The following is a 15,056-nucleotide window of genomic DNA, read 5'->3' as shown; positions in this document are numbered from 1 at the left end:
TCCAGTGCCTTCTTGTCGATGACTGTTCAGCAGTTAGTTGTGATCCTGGTGTTCTTGCAAGAGGGAGTGAGAGTATATCCTTCTACTCCACCGTCTTGAACCAGTCTCTCTGTAAGGCTTCCATTAGTGCTGACCAGTTAGTGTACTTAGGGAAACGACCTTGAGTATATTTAGTGATAAACTTTTAACCAGTGTTCACAGTATTTATGTAGGTTTCAAGTAAGAATGTAGTTGCAAGCTGGTAAAAATTAGTGAATTTAAATGACTTCTCCAAGATGACACAGTGAGAGGCTATGATTTCATTCAAGGTCAGATGTTCTTTCCTCTTTCTACACAATCTCTTGAAATATATGACATCCACCCTCACCTGCCCCTCATATAAATTGCATTCTACTGCAATGATTAACGATAACATAGTTGTTCTCCCTGCCTCTTAACAGTATGCCACGGTGGATTGGACCTACTCTAACCAGGCAGGGAAATTCATGGAAAAATTTGGGCTGGCTTGCTGCAAAGAGCTTCTGCAGGATTGCTTTACTACTGGTGATGTGCCATAAGCCAGCTTTAACCAGAGGAGAGTTAGCTCAGGGTAGCTATTTTTAACTCTTGAATAAACTGACCTCACAGGATTATTGTGGATCCCAGAGTTACTCTGAGAATTTAAATCACTAAGGTGATCTACCTTCCCAAGATTTTTCTTCTGAACTTTAACAAACCCCATGCATCTGTGTTTGTGCCTGGGTATTTGGGGGAATGCAGTTGGAGAACTGATGTGAGTGTGGGCGTGGATTTCTCTCACTCCAGTCTAATATCAGCCAGAGTGTTTCCAAGAGCCCCACAGGCTCTAACATAATTCCAGAATGCCAGGGGGCTGCAGAATGAGGACCAGCACAGAAATATAGAGTGCATCAGAATGAACAAATGAAAAAAATGCGGGCATGTCTGTGTGTGCTTTGTGTATGTTACAGTGAACTCTCTATGCTGGAGACAATTACGGGTGTTGACCCCTAAGTCAAGGGCTCAAGTTATGTAACACATTTGTGTTTTAAATTCAATTGTGTCAGCATTTCTCACTGGAAGTAGAAATCAGAAATGATCATTTTTGGTGAGCAAGATGAATCTGGCTAGCTTCCATGTCTACCCAGTTGGCCATGTGTTCTGAAAAATTTTGAAATGGTTTATGTTCCACCATTGGCTAAGACTGTGTTACCTTGTCTTAACTGTCCCTATGTGTGACTGATTCATATTTGATTGGACACAAAGTCAGAGCTTCCCCAGTGTTCCATTTTAGCAGGGCACCCATAACAAAATTCACTTAATATAATATCTGACAAAGAGGACTGTGCAATCTGCCTACCTCTGTCAATGTGTAGAAAACAGAAACAATCAAATATCACACGTGTGGGGTCAGCTTGACAGTGACTTTCTTTTCTTTTTTGGCTGTACGCGGGCCTCTCACTGTTGTGGCCTCTCCCGTTGCAGAGCACAGGCTCTGGACGTGCAGCCCCAGCGGCCATGGCTCACGGGCCCAGCTGCTCCGCAGCATGTGGGATCTTCCCGGACCGGGGCACGAACCCGCGTCCCCTGCATCGGCAGGCGGACTCTCAACCACTGCACCACCAGGGAAGCCCGACAGTGACTTTCAAGTGAATTTTTCTAATATAGAATGAACTTTAAAAATCACTCACAGCAGTGACCACAATGAGATACACTGTGAACGTTAAAAAAAATACAAAATTAATTGAAAATATAGAACCCAGGCATCTGAAAATACTGTTATGGATGCTCATATGGACACATTTCTCAATCTTGACCACATGCCATTGTGATATATTTGTGTAAAAAGACATTCATGGTAATGATTTTAAATAAATTATATGATGTTATACATTTTCTCTGTTTTCAAAGTCGGAAATCAATATGCAAAAATATCAAAAAGGATCCATGCACCAAACTTCAACCAGTTTTCCAGCTTGTCGAAGGACTGAGGTCTCCTGCTACCATGGCCCTGAGATGAAATGGAGAATGTTGCAGAATGCAGTTAAAAATGTTTGAGAAGACGTGTATGCTTTGTAGCTCACAGCAAAAAATAATTTTTTACGACAGTGTCTTTATTCATGAAAAATATGTTAGGTTCATACTGTGTTCTTGAAAAGAACTAGATGCTATGTCCTGGCTTAGAAGGCTCTTTTAGTCTGTGTGTTTGTGTGCACGTGCACATGTGTGTGTGTGTGTGTGTGCGCGCACGCATGTGCACAAGATGGGGGGCAGTACAAAATAAAATAAGAAATAAGGAATGTCAAGACAGTGTGCTTTGTGCTATGTTAGGGGACAGTACAGAATGCTAGGGCTAGTGATTATTTTAGCAGGGACACACAACCCGGCTTTGGGGAGGATGTTCAGGGAAGAATCTTGAAGAACTTGTCATCTGAAACTTAAAGATTTGAGAGTGCAATTCAGGCAGAGGAGAAGAAGTGGGAGTGGAGAGTGGTAATTGACAGTGATGTTCTGAGCTGTGGTAACACCATTGCTGGGCCAAAGGCAAAAGTGTGAGCACGGTTTGTTCAAGAAACACTTTCCTGGGCTTCCCTGGTGGCGCAGTGGTTGAGAGTCCGCCTGCCGATGCAGGGGACACGGGTTCGTGCCCCGGTCCGGGAGATCCCACATGCCGTGGAGCAGCTGGGACCATGAGCCATGGCCGCTGAGCCTGCGTGTCTGGAGCCTGGGCTCCGCAGCAGGAGAGGCCACAACAGTGAGAGGCCCGTGTACTGGAAAAAAAAAAAAAAAAAAAAAAAAGAAACACTTTCCTTCAAAACACGTATTTTCAGTGGTTTTTACACCAAATTTATTATAAGAACAGTTGGAATAATTAAAATCACAAAGTTTTATTTTTTACAGTTGGCTGTTTTTATATATCAGGCTTCTTTATAACATGACTATTTCATTTTTTTAAGTCAATCGTTGACAATATTTTAAGCAAAATTTACTGCTTCTTAAGAGTATCTTGGCTCTTCAACCATAATTGGTTTCTTGTCTGGAATCGGCTGTGAGGGCCTTTATAAATGTTGACACTAACTTCGAGTATACTGCTGGTCATTCATGTAAATTGCCAATTTGTTTCAAACAGTAACCTTTCACAATAATTTACATATTTTGCTATGTTTCTCTACCAAGTTCTCTGATTTTACATTCTTTTCTGTGTAACTCTTTTGTGAGTTGAAAGACATTTTCTTTGTCTTTTCCATGTGTGACATGGCAGAGAAGCTGTTAAAATGATTTATTGCCGTTCCTTAATATGATGGCATAAGAAGAGCATTTTCAAGATTTATTTGCTCAGGGACTGTGTTCTCAAATGCACGATACTATCTACTTAATTAGAAATGTAGGTTTCTGGATATTTGTGAATTTTGGCAGTTGAATATTTAGTGACTGCAGTGACAGATCTGCATTCGAGGTACTTGAGCTTGGCTTTCATTATTTAAGTTGAAATATCATTCAAAAACATGAAAACAAACAGATTTTCTGTTTTTTTTTTCTAGAAAAGAAAACAGAGGACTTTTCCTAAAAATTTTTGCCTGTATTTTTTTTTTCTGCCCCTTGAAAATCTGGATCAAGAGTGTACGTGTTCTTTTCTAGTTGTTAGTTAACTAAGTTTGTAGCAGAATTGCTTCATGGTATAATTAAATTATAATAATAAGTAATTATTAACAATAATTAATAAAAATAAATAATACTTAAACTAATAATAATAATAAAAGCCTATAGAACATGTTGGCTCAGGTTTTGGTAGAAATTACTTTTGGGATCCTGGGCAAATCTCTTAAATTCTTTGTGGCTGGAGTTATTTTTTCTTTCCATTCATTTATTTAATGGAAAGGTATTGACTGTTTACCATGTTCATGGCAGTACATTCAATTCTGGGGGAATTTTAGAAATTAGTAGGAAAATATAGACAAATACAAAAATTGTTATAATGTAAACCATACACACATGCACACATACATGCTCAATAAATGCCAAGCAGAAAGTGTTAATACTGTAAGAGAGCTAGTGTAGAATGCAGTGGGGCTTCTAGGGATGGAAAACTTACTTCAAACCGAGGAGGAAGGAGACTCAAAGAGGCCGTATTTGAGGTCCTTGAATTTGAGTTTAGAGATGTGGAGAATAGAAGAAATGGTATTAGAAATGGTGTTGGAAATAAAGGAACAGCTTTAATGTAAGGCTGAGAGTCTGGAGACCTTGTGCTTAGAAGAAAACAAGTAGTTCAATTTAACTGGATCGTAAGGTGAATTAAGGGTAATGAGGAAAAACAATGTTGAAAATATAGGTTGGCAAAAGATCATAGAACTTCTTGAATACAAAACAGGGAGTTTAGTATTCATTTTATAGATCTTGAGACATCATTGGGGGTTGTAAAGAGAAAAGGAGAGACTTTGTCAAGACTTGGTTTTAAGTCCTAACTCTTGCATTTCCTATTTAAATATTTAAGTTACATAATTTCTCAGAAAGTTGGCTTCCTTACCTATAAAATATCAATGAGACTAACAAGATGATCTTTCTGGTTTGCTGTAAGAATTGGGGATAATGTGCATATAGTAGTTGTTAGCAATTGTTATCCATAGAATGAAGGACCTTTAGCAGGTGAATTCCAAGTTTGCTTTATGTGCTGTGTTTCTGTGATCTTTATGTGATATATTTGCTCTGAGTATCATAGAATCTTGGAGTCAAAGGTAACCCCAGGGCTTCCCTGGTGGCGCAGTGGTTGAGAGTCCGCCTGCCGATGCAGGGGACATGGGTTCGTGCCCCGGTCCGGGAAGATCCCACATTGCCGCGGAGCGGCTGGGCCCGTGAGCCATGGCCGCTGAGCCTGCGCGTCCAGAGCCTGTGCTCCGCAACAGGAGAGGCCACAACAGTGAGAGGCCCGTGAACTGCAAAAAAAAAAAAAAAAAAAGGTAACCTCAAAGGTGTTCTAGTCCACTTCCTATTGAAGGCAGGTGTCTCCACTGTAGGTTTCCTAATTGTGTTCCACAATGTCAGTCATCTGACCTCTTGAGGGAATTTACAATTATGAGAAAATTGTTATTTTTTAAAGCAGTCCTTTCCATTGTTGACCGTTTAATGGCTTGAAATGTTTTCTTTATATTGATCTGGAATCTGTCATTTTCTAACTTCATGTATTAGTTCTCTAATCCTTTATTTCAGAGCTATCAAACAGTGAACCTCTTCCACAGGTCAAATCTGAAATATCCAACACGTGTATGTAGTTTCCTTTCGTGGGTTTCTTCTGAGTACTTCCACTTCTAGATTAAATATCCTTGGGTCTTTCATCTGCTCATCATATGACATCGTTACAAGACTCCTTACCCTCTTGGTTGGCTTTCTCTGTGTGCATTCCAACTTTTAAATGTCTCTTTGAAACTGCGGTTCCAGAACTACATAAAGTCCCACTGATGAGACCTGTATAGAGATCAGTTCAGTGGATCTTGCTTGATCGGGAGTCTAGACCAGTTCATCGACTGTTGCTTGTGGAATTTTACAAAATGCACAAAGCCAGAGCCAGCTCCAAAATATTCTGATTCACTAGGTCTGGAGTTGGGCCCAGATATTTGCATTTTTAAAAAGACACAGATAATTTTGATATCTAGCTGGGGCTACGTAGACACCATACTCAGTGGTGTCAAGGAGGAAGATTGCATGATGTTTATGGTGGCCACATAGCATTATTTGTGCGTGCCGAGCTTGGGAACAGCTAAAACCAGGAGGGCTTCTTTTTAGCTCTTTCCAAGATGTGTACACTGCCTTTTCTAGGACCTAGGTCTAAGACTTTACATTTATTCCTGCTACACCTCATCTTGGGCATTTCTACCCATCATTCTGTTTATCCATATTGTTTTCAGTCTCACATGCCTTATTCAGATAACCTTTAAGGATTCATTTACTCTGGGTAGGCACTGCAGAATGATAAATATAACAAAAGCTACAGATTTGGATCTGTCCTTATTTATCACCACTCTTTCTGGTGAGTGTTATGTATTGCTCTCACTTTTTCATATTCGATGTATTTATTATTTTGCCTAATGCTTTGAGTCACCTTTCCTTTCTAAGTAATGGTAACACATGCCTATAGAGTTGAAAGCTGATGGAGAATAGGTCTTGGAATGCTATAAATTCAGGGCACAACCCCCAGCCTAGCACTAAAGTGATGGACATCTTTTAGCCCTTGGCAGGCATCTCATAAAATATTATTGCTTTAACTTTGTTAGGCTGATTTTGGCTGCAAGTATCAGGAACCCCAACTTAAAATGTCTAAAATAATGAGGGCATTCATTATCTTACATAGCAAGAACTCCAGAGGCAGGACAGTCCCAAGGTTAGTTAATTCAGCAGTTTTCTAATGTCATCAAAATTCAACTGTAATCTTTGTACTCTGCCATCCTCAGCATTTCCTTTCAGGCTAACTTTCTTCATGGTCCCAAGATGGGGGCTTCAGTTTGATAACAATATGGAGACATGACAGTATCCAGGAGCAGAGAGGAGCCCTTTCTTCTCCATCATGTCTTTTTGGAATCCTCTCATCATATATCCTTTCCTGTCTCACATTCCTGAACTCTATTACATGTCCCAGTGTAAAACAGACATTGGCAAAGGGAACTGGATGAATTGTGATTCACCCCCAGGTCTAGGGCTGGGACTGGATCCAGAAAGGGGGTCACCTCCCCTGAAGCTGATGGAGAGTTTGAGACGGGGTAAAAATTGAGATTTAATAAGCAGGACCTGAACAAAATTGGTATTCTGTGAGTGAGGAAGAAGGTGGGTGTGGAAAATGATTTCTGGGTGAGCAAGTACTAGTGTCTATTACACTTCCCAAGTTCAACAGCATTTTCTTTCTTCATAGAGTAGATATTGTTATTGTGCCACTGAAAATGTTATTAAAATAGTGAGACGCTGTGAGCATTGGCTTGTTGCTAAAGATCGAGAGACCATTTTACAGGGCAACGTAACAGGACAAATCATTCTGCTGACCACATGGTAACATTTTCTTTTTCCCTAAAGCAAATTGATTAAGCCTCATTTAAAAAATAATTTGTGCACGACTCCAGATTAATGCTCTATTTGTGATTGTCAGTCCTATGTACATGTGCTCCATCCTTGCTGAGAAGTGAGGACCTCAGCTCTTAGAAGCAACAGCTCCTCTATTTTTAATTTTTTCCTTCAGTCTGACAGCCTTAGAACAACTCTTTTAAGAGGAGTTAAAAACTGTAGCTTTCCAATTGGGAAGTAATGGAAAAAAAAGGACTAATTGAGATCCCTGACAGAGGAAAAGAATCTGGAAGAGAAAAATATAATCGTCAAAGAGCTGGATAATTAAATGCAAATTTATTTCAAAAAGTTTACAAAAAACCAATGTAATATTACTTCTAATTGATCCTAGTGAAATCTAGAGTCAGGAAACGGAGAAATTGGTGTAGACTTATAGTCTGAAGAATTCATGTACTATGAATTACTCCATGCCATTCGGAAAGAAAACCCTAGGTGAGTGAAAGTCTGGGGCTATTACTTGATTTCAATGCTAACTTGAAGGAAAGACTCATAGATTTATGAGAAGAGATAGAATAGAAACATGTGTCATCCACAGAAGAAAATGAAATAAGTGACAGGAACAAGAGTTTCCATTGACTGTGACCTAGTACCTGCCAAGAACTTACTAACATCGTTACATTGAATCTTCGCAACCTTTTGAGGCAGGTGCAATATGAGACAGGTACAATTATGAAGAATTATGTAATTTTAAATTGTAATGTGCCATACAAATGCAAGATATTTTTAGTCCATGTTTTCCTGCACCCGTGTCAGTCTACTGTTGGGCTAACTGACTCTCCTCCATTCTAAGGTGAATGCACAAAAGCCCATGCATGGGTCAGAGTTTAGCTATATGAGAATCATTATGCAATTTTACCCAATACATAGCCTCAAAATGTCATTGTACTGAATGAATCCAGTATGGCAGGAATGAGTTACAAAATCAAATTCACAAGCCACTCCACACCTTGAGACTGAATCCTTTCATATTGCAGACAGACATATATTTTTAAATTGGCAAATAGTAGAGGAACCCCCTTAGATAACTTCAATATTTTTGAATATTTAAAAATTCTTTTTTGGTTTTGGGAAAGGATACATCTTGCTGATTAGCATAGAGCAGCATTTAAAATACTGCCCCAAGTGTACGTAAGCCTGGATGTGGCGTAACTGTGAAAAAAGACACAACTCATGGTAAATATTGGTGTGGATTGGGGGAATGGATAAAGAAAGAGAGAAAAAGCAGTTATATATTTCAAAGTGCACTTGTCCTGTTCACAAACAAATGTGGTATTTGGGTTCCAGGAAATTATTTTCGCTGCTTGTCAGCACTCAGGGTCACCACTGCTTCAGCCCAAATAAAGAAGCTCATTAGTAAAAGAGGTCCCAGAGAACAGCATGACTCATTTACTTGAGAACTCGCATGCAAAAGAAACCCCTAGCTAATAATATTTTGGAGTTATTTTTGAGAAAAGAAGAGATATAGGGGAATGATTAGAGGTATGAAGGGAAATTCCCAATGAAATATTCACACTAGTCTTCATTCCAGATCAGCTGTTTTGGAAATAAGCACAATTTCCACATAAGCCATTAACTATGACCTTACTTGGACTTGTACCATTGCTATTCTTATTTTTCAGTTGCCGAAGGTGGAAATCAGTCACCAAGGTAGTGCCTTCTAGGGTTTTCTTAGGAATCAGTAAGACCTGGACTGGGCAGTTTTTCAGTAACATTACACATAAAAAGCAGCCTAGATTTTTTTTTTTTTTTGGAGCAATTTGCACAAACAGAAAATAATACTGATATAGTTCTTAAATATTTTCTTGGTCATAAATATACTGACCTAAAATAAAGCTCATCTCTTTTTTTCCATGGGGGAAACAATTTATTGAAAAATGTTTGATTTCCTCCCTGAGAAGCAAGCATATTCTACCCTAGAAGAGCTTTCAACAGTAAAATTCACTGGGAAAACAAATTTGTGAAAGATTTGAGCTTTTCTCTCTTTGAAAAGATATCTACTCCCAAGTGTCCCTAGATCACAGCAAGCCTCAAAGAGTCAGAAAGGGTTAGGGAGAGAGAAGAATCAATATTAAATTTATTTTGAGAGGTTCTCCTGGGCTGACCCGGTCTGCATCATGCCAGCTCGACTGCTGATATAACCAGCAAGATGATAACCAGCAAGTTGGCAACAAATCGATTTGGCTTCACTATAAAGTGAAGCTTCACAAATAATCCGACAACCTCAAGGTGGCTACCAAGTAGTGCTGGATACGCTTAAATATTTTATAACAACAAGAACAACAAAGATATACCACATCATCACTGTTGCCCTCCCATGTACAGTTAAAAGTTTAATCTTGAGAAAAGTAGATTTAAAAGAAAATTTACGTCACTATTAGCACAAGGGATGACCGATTTTATAACCAGATGTCAGGCCAACTCTGATTGTTGTAAGCATGGCCTTATAAGACTAGTGCTGAGAGCATTTTGGAACTATTACCTCTTAGTAGAATGCTTATTCTGACTAATAAATTCCTGATGTAGACATTTATAGGTCTGTCAGAATAAAGGCTTTATCGCATGTCTTGAGGCTTAGGGCTCTCCTCTGCACAGAGCTGTTTCCACCTGGGCAGGGCATGCCAGGAATTATTTACATTATTCGGAACCAGATCTATGAATCCTAACTCAGTGCCTGGCCCAAAGGAGATACTTAGGAAACGCTTCCTGGATCACTGAATTCTAGTAACTTAACGTTATTACATGTTGTTCCTTCCCTTTTTCATAGAAGAAAAAAGAAAATTTGCTTTTCTTCAAAGACTCTCAGAATACGCAGGAGAATGTGGCCAATAAAGAAGACACACCTGGGCCTCCTTTGTCGGGGAATTTACGGGAGGTAGAATCTTAGCTGTCTGGCCGTCGGGAAATGATAGTGTAAAATGTGGTGTTATCTGAAGAATTACAGAGGATCTGTAAGATTCCTGTACAACTCTTGCTGCCTGACAGCTGCATTCTGTGACTCTTCCAAGGACAGAAGAAGGGCTCATTAAGTCCAGTATTTCCCCATCTACTTGCTTAAAATCAAACAGTGAAGCTGGGAAAGGACAAAGCCCCTTTCTCCTCCAGCAACCAGCAGGGAGTTTCACTCTGACACATTAAAAGACAGAGAGTTCCAAGCCTTAGGGATAGGGGCTTGGGAAGAAATTCAGGCTGTGATTCTTGACCCTAGACAAGCTACAGCTGGGAAAGATCTATAGATGGGGAAACTGAGGACACATCTGGCCCCTGGACTCTCTCTACACGTGAGATTTAATGCTGATCTTCAGGAGAAGACTACCAGGACAGCCTGCTCCTGGATCAGAATTTCTTTTCCCAGGCCTGCATCCCTCTGACTACAAGGCAACTTTGGCCTCCTAAATCGCAGCTCTCCACATGGAGCAATTTAATGTTCTTTTTCAGCCGCATGTGATGCGATTCACTGATCTTTACCTTACATGGCTGGCTTCCATTCTACAGCTCTGAAAAATGTCTATTTCCTTAAGCAGGTCTTATAAGAAACCTCAACTTGGATGTCTCAAGGCTTGCGGTGTTTGTGTCTTAGCCTTATATGTTACAAGGCAGGCTGCTAGAAAGGAATAGAATGGAATTCCATATCCTAAAATCTTTAAGTTGCTTAAAATGGAAATTTTCTTTTTTAAGATGTGTCTTAGGTGTGCCTTAGTCAGTTTGGGTTGCTATAACAAAGTAACCATGGACTGGGTGGTTTATAAACAACAGAAATTTATTTCTCACACTTCTGGAGGCTAGAAGTCTGAGATCAGGGTGCCAGCATGGTTGGGTTCTGGGTTCCAGGTCACCTACCACTGACTTCTCATTGCGTCTTCATGTGGGAGAAAGAGAGTGAGCTAGCTCTCTGGTCTCTTCTTACAAGGGCACTAATCCCATTCATGAGGGCTCCACCATTATGACATAATTACCTCCCAAAAGCCCCACCTCCTGATACCATCACATTGGGGATTAGATTTCAACACTGAATTTTGGAAAGAAACAAACACTCAGCCCAAAACAGGATGTATACAGGATATGACATGGTTTGGGGAGAGCGAAATAAATAACTCCTGAAGTACATGGAAAAGTATTAAAGCGAAAACAATAGAAAATAGAAAACATGCTCAGTGAAGCAGTGCCTAGTAAAGGAATGAGACAACTCCAGGTTCTAGTTGCCTTTTTCGTGTACCTAACCCTCCAGGCCTTAGGACACTTCTGTAAAAATGAGGTCAACTGTTTAATGATCTTTAAAAATTGGAGCCAGGTCTTCCCTGGTGGCGCTGTGGTTGAGAGTCCGCCTGCCGATGCAGGGGATGCGGGTTTGTGCCCCGGTCCGGGAAGATCCCAAATGCCGCGGAGCGGCTGGGCCCGTGACCCGTGCCGCTGGGCCTGTGTGTCCGGAGCCTGTGCTCCGCAACGGGAGAGGCCACAACAGTGAAAGGCCCGTGTACCACAAAAAAAAAAAAAAGACACATGCACCCCAATGTTCATTGCAGCACTATTTACAATAGCCAGGTCATGGAAGCAGCCTAAATGCCCATCAATAGACGAATGGATAAAGATGTGGTACGTATATACAATGGACTATTGCTCAGCCATAAAAAGGAACAAAATAGTGCCATTTGCAGAGACGTGGAAGGACCTCGAGATTGCCATACAGAGTGAAGTAAGTCAGAAAGAGAAAAACAAATATTGTATATTAACGCATATATAAGCAATCTAGAAAATGGTACTGGTTTGCAAGGCAGAAATAGAGACACAGATGTAGAGAACAAGCGTATCAACACCAAGGCGGGTACACTGGGAGGTGTAGTGGTGGTGGGATGAATTGGGAGATTGGGATTGACATATATACATTAATATGTATAAAATAAATAGCTAATAAAAAAAGTAAATGGACAAACAAGGCTATTTTTCAAAAAATATTTACAAAATAAGTGAGTAAGATTTGGCCTGCAGGTCATAGTTTCTCAACCCATCATTTAGTCTGTTTGCTTTTCTTTCTTTCTCTCTGTTTACATTTCATATAATTATTTATACTGTCTTTAATTTTGTCTTCATATTTTTTCCATTTTTTTCTTTATGTTTTTGGGGTTTTTTTTTGTTGCTTCTTTCCTGACTCCTTTGGGATGATTGAATATTTTTTAATACTCTGTTTATGTCCTTTCTTGCTTCTTATTTCTTTTGTTTTTAAAATTTATGTATTATTTGCTCTAGTATTAACAATATTTTATCCCTCCCAAATTCTAACTATTTATCCTTAAATTCTATTTTGAGTCAATATTATTGTTTAACACCTGATTCTTCACAATTCCACCTTATTATTTCACATTTGATGCTTCTTACTTCCCAGTTCCTACTTCCCATTTTCAAAATATTATACCATTCAACTGTAGAATTCCATTAATTTGTCCCTTATGTATTGTGCTGTCGTTTGCATATCCTCGATTTCTTTCATATGTTATAAACTCTACCTTATAATTTTATTATTCTTGCTTTTGCAAAAAACAGTTATCTTTTAAAGAAGTAAGGAGAATATTATAGTCTCTTATATAACCCACTATTTATTTTTTCCAGTGTTCACCTTCCTTTCCTGTAGATCTGCCTTTTCATGTGGCATAATTTCCCTTCTTTCTTTAAAATTTCTTGTAGTTTATGTTTGCTGCAAATAGTTTTTCACTTTTCTTTATAATAAGATGCATTTATTTTACCTTATTTTTAAGTATCTTTTTTATCAGATATAAAATTTTTAAATAGCAATTTGTTTCAGAATGTTAAAGATGGTGTTCCATTGTTGTCAAGACTACCTTGTTTAAATGAGTAGTCAGCAGTTATCTTTACCACTTTTCTTACAGTTATATGTCTTTTTCTCTGACTGCTTTACCTTTTATTTTCAGCAATTTGAGTATGATGTACTTTGGTGTAATTGTCTTTGATTTTATCATTTTGGAGGTTTACTCAAATTCTTGACTTTGTAAGTTAATTTTTTTCCCCATCAGATTGAGCTTACTTTTAGCCATTATTTCTTTAAATATCTATATGTCCTATTCCTTTCTGCCTGAGACTTCTAGTATACATATGTTTGATTATTTGACATTGCACTGTAGGTTCATTTTTCTTCAAACAGTTTTTTCTCCCTTTTCCTCAGATTGCATAATTTCTATAGATTTCTCTTCACTGACTCTTCTGTCATCTCCAACTTGCTGTTAATCCCATCCAGTATTTTTTTTAAAATTTATCTATTCATTTCTTTTTTGGCTGCAGTGGGTCTTCATTGCTGCACATGTGCGTTCTCTAGATGTGGTGAGCGGGGTTACTCCTCATTGCAATGCGTGGGGTTCTCATTTCAGTGGGTTCTTTTGTTGCGGAGCACGGGCTCTAGGCATGCAGGCTTCAGTAATTGTGGTGCGCGGCCTCTGTAGTTGTGGCTCACAGGCTCTAGAGTGCAGGCTCAGTAGTTGTGGCACATGGGCTTAGTTGCTCTATGGCATGTGGGGTCTTGCTGGACCAGGGTTCGAACCTGTGTCCCCTGCATTGACAGGCGGATTCTTAACCACTGCACCATCAGGGAGGTCCCCATCCAGTAATTTTTAAAGTTCATTTATTATTCTCTTTAGTTCTAGAGTTTCTATTTGGCTTTTTAAATAGCTTTCATTTCTCATCTGTGACTATCTGTTCTCTCATTAAGGTCATGTTTTCCTTTAATTCTCTGAACATATTTTTCTTTGGTTCATTGAATATCTATTTATTAGCTGCTTTAAAGTCATTATCTACTATATGTAAGAATTGTTTCATCTCTGGGTTAGTTTATTTTGATGTATTTTCTCTACTATATGTCACATTTTTCTGTTTCTTTGTACATCTAGTAATTAATGTATACTGACATTATTAAAACGTTACAATATTAGGAGGTGTTAATGAGCTCCCTCCACTGTGGTTGGCATGGGTGCCGATATCCACTATCACTGCTTGACCTCTTAACATCTCTGTTTCATTCTCAACCAGTAGAAGTGAGTCCCTAAAAAGTCTCATGTATTTTTGTCCTGCACTTGTATAGCTCAGTCCTTGCCTGAGAACTTACAGGGAATACTACTCAGACATCTGAGACCTCTCTTCTACACAGCTTCTTCCTTTCTGACTCCTTGCCTTGCATATTCCATCTACTTCAGCTTCCTTGAACTCTAATTATTGCCTTCTAAGTGCAGTAGGGTCATGTGCTTTGCTTGGATCTCAGCTTGCTTTACTGAGGTTGGAAAATTGTTCCTAAGGAGAGTGTTGGGGAAATGATGGAGCTTTCCCTTAACTTGTAAAGTGCAGTTTTGTGCTGCATGTATAATGCCCAGAAAGATTTACCTTATATATTTTGCCCAATTTTATGGCTGTTTATAGTGAGTGGACTAATCCAGGGATGGTTACACTATTGTTGCCAGAAATAGAAGTTTCTCAAGCTTCCTTTCTGATTGAGGTTTTTCTGTTCTTTTATTCCCTCTTTGCTGGTTTGAAGTTAATATATTTGATTTCTGCTTTTTAGAGATTGACCATAAAATCTTTGCTTGCACACTTAAAGTCTAAATTTAATCTCTATTGTCTACTCCTCAGCAATGCAAGATATTACAACTTAAATTCAATTACCTCTCTTCTTTTTTTGTAAAATAATTAGTTCAACATTTTTTTGTTATTCACTGAATTAAGCATTATTATTAATATTATTTTAAATAAGTCACTGTTGATTAAGTTTACCCACATATTCACTAATTACTTTTTTCTTTTTTTCTAGTTCCTTTTGTGTCTCAGACTTCCCATCTATGATTATTTTCTTTCTGCCCCAAATCCTTTCTTTAAAAATTTTTTGGTATGGATCTATTGGCAGTAAACTCTGTTTTGATACATCTGAATATTTATTTCAATTCTGCCTCAAATTATAGTTTGGG

Source organism: Monodon monoceros, unplaced genomic scaffold (assembly GCF_005190385.1).
Source record: "Monodon monoceros isolate NGI ecotype Baffin Bay Population unplaced genomic scaffold, NGI_Narwhal_1 Super_Scaffold_20, whole genome shotgun sequence".
Taxonomy (NCBI): domain Eukaryota; kingdom Metazoa; phylum Chordata; class Mammalia; order Artiodactyla; family Monodontidae; genus Monodon; species Monodon monoceros.
This window is presented reverse-complemented; position numbering follows the sequence as displayed.